Source organism: Colobus angolensis, unplaced genomic scaffold, assembly GCF_000951035.1.
Source record: "Colobus angolensis palliatus isolate OR3802 unplaced genomic scaffold, Cang.pa_1.0 Scaffold159, whole genome shotgun sequence".
Taxonomy (NCBI): Eukaryota; Metazoa; Chordata; class Mammalia; order Primates; family Cercopithecidae; genus Colobus; species Colobus angolensis.
In genome coordinates, this window is record NW_012114699.1 from 213,037 (window position 1) to 215,690 (window position 2,654).

The 2,654-nt window shown below is 43.5% G+C and overlaps 1 protein-coding gene and 1 pseudogene across 7 annotated transcripts in view; one reads left to right on the forward strand and one right to left on the reverse strand.

The window, feature by feature from the left end:
* Positions 1 to 2,654, forward strand: part of STAG2 (stromal antigen 2) — a 155,983-nt gene that overhangs the window by 14,851 nt on the left and 138,478 nt on the right. The gene's annotated exons all lie outside the window — the stretch shown is intronic.
* On the reverse strand, positions 310 to 1,050 carry LOC105508139 (annotated as a pseudogene). The gene has a single exon (XR_001001211.1). The product of XR_001001211.1 is annotated as a transcription factor BTF3 pseudogene (transcript).

Sequence of the window (2,654 nt, forward strand, 5' to 3'; positions counted from 1 at the left end):
TGCAATCTTGGCTCACTGAAACCTCTACCTCCCGAGTTCAAGTGATTCTCCTGCCTCAGCCTCCCAAGTAGCTGGGATTGCAGGCACCCGCCACCACACCTGGCTAATTTTTGTATTTTTAGTAGAGAAAGGGTTTCACTGTGTTGGCCAGGCTTGTGTTGACCTCCTGAGCTCAAGTGATAACGCCCATCTTGGCCTCCCAAAGTGGTGGGATTACGGGCGTGAGCTACTGCGCCCGGCCCCATGATCATCTTATATATGCAGTTACTGTTACCCAAAGGTTGATACCTTATTCTTTTTTTTTTTAATTAGGCAAAGAACTTTATTAACCTTTGTTTCAAACTTGATTCCCAGGCTTCTTCGGCTTAATTAGCTGCAAAGAATGAATTGTGTATAAGCAAAAACTGAAAAGAGCTGCAGTGTCCAAGGGGCTTGGGCTTAAAAATATTAGAGATCTAGATTTTATCAGATCCATAAACAAAAATTTCTTAAGAAGCAGTCATAATATAAAATAGCAGCTCCCAGTAACTTCTTCAAGTTTTATCTTCAGAAATTGACTCAATTCAGTTTGCCTCATTCTTGGAAGCCTCATCAAAATTTTCCATAAGATCTGGAACTTCATCATCATCATCCTCTCCAGTAGCAAGTGGTGCTTTTCCATCCACAGATTGTTTGGGCAGAGCTTCGGTCAGTCTCGTTAAACTAGTCAGACTATCTGCACCAAGCTGGTTTAAGATGCTGGGTAGCATTTCTGTCAGCTGCTTCGTCTCAGCATGGCCTGTAATGGTGAAAGTGTTCGCTGCCAGAGATGCCTGAACTTTAGGGTTGTTAAAGTGGATCACTGTTTCTTGGTTTGTAAACATATTCACCTCTTCAATACCAGAGATACTGTTTACCCCTAACTTCTTTAAGGAGAACTGAAGTTTTTTATCATCTGTTGTGGCTGTTCTATGAACTACCTTCTTTCTGCGAGCAGTTCCTTTCCCACCAATGCACGCTTGTGCTTGCAGTTTGGCAAGTTTTTTCCTGGTTCATGATTGTTTCTTTCATCTTGTCGGAGCGAATAAGGGGCCGCACGGGGGACTAGGGTTGGTGCTTAGGGGGTCTTGGGTGGACCAGCTGAGATTAGGTGCACACACGGGGACGCAAGATGGCAGCTCTTTTTTTTTTTTTGAGATGGAGTCTCGCCCTGTTGCCCAGACTGGAGTGCAGTGGCGTGATCTTGGCTCACTGGAACCTCTGCCTCCTGGGTTCAGGTGATTCTCTTGCCTCAGCCTCCTGAGTAGCTGGGATTACAGGTGCGTGCCACCACGCCTGGCTAATTTTTGTATTTTTTGTACAGACAGGGTTTCACCATGTTGATCAGGCTGGTCTCAAACTCCTGACCTCGTGATCCACCCGCCTTGGCCTCCCATAGTGCTGGGATTACAGGCATGAGCCACCGCACCTGGCCTAGTATTTGATTTTCATTTCATTCACTCGCCCACACACCCATCATATAAAATGATTGAGGTTTGGTATACTTGAAGTACTTCCATTTCAGGATTGGGAAATATGATCATCTTTTTCCTTAGATTTCCAACCTTTTTCTCCTTTCAAAAGCAAGGAGAATTATTGCACTCACCAGTGTGTCTACTACCTTGTACCTAACTTGCAAACTTTATGGTGGCTAAATATTATTACAAAGAACGTGTTTAATATTGTCTTACAAAACTAGAGGCATTTTTTTGTGGTCTAAAGAAATAGTATTAAAGATAGGAACATCAACCTTTGAGAATTTCCCTTCTACACTATTATAAAGAAGAAGATAAAATGTAGGAAATATTATTAGCAAAACCATAATATTTTTCCTTTGGGATATGTCCCTCCCTGTTTCCACCACTCATTCAGGCCAAAAGACATTCCTCAGACTTTACTCCTGGCAGGAGAATTGAGGAAGTGGTGGTAGTCATGGCTGGCAGGGAAACAGAAGCGTGAAGGTATGTTTTTGAAAAGCAAACTTGTCAATGACAAATGGATTTTTCCAGTTTTGAGTATATGTACTTTTTTTTGAGCCGGAGTTTTGCTCTTGTTGCCCAGGCTGGACTGCAGCCTCTGCCTCCCGGGTTCAAGCAATTCTCCTGCCTCAGCCTCCCGAATAGGTGGGATTACAGGCATGTGCTACCGTGTCCGGCTAATTTTGTACTTTTAGTAGAGACGGGGTTTCTCCATATTGGTCAGGCTGGTCTCGAACTCCCAACCTCAGGTGATCCGCCCACCTTGGCCTCCCAAAGTGCTGAGATTACAGGCATGAGCCACTGCGCCGTGCCATATATGTACTTTCTGAGTTTTGATTAAATATCAGTGCATAAAGTGCTACTATTCATTGAGGAATATTCAGTAGTTATATTCATATTTGGGTATTCTAAATATGCTTGAAAAATTTCAGAGGGATCATTTGGACAATATGGGATTTTATTAGAAAAGTTCCTATAGTAGGATATTCTGTTCCTAATCCTTTTAAGTTAGACTGAAGCAGTTTTCTTTTTCTTTTTTTTTTTTTTTTGAGACGGAGTCTTGCTCTGTCGCCCGGGCTGGAGTGCAGTGGCCGGATCTCAGCTCACTGCAAGCTCCGCCTCCCGGGTTTAAGGCATTCTCCTGCCTCAGCCTCCCGA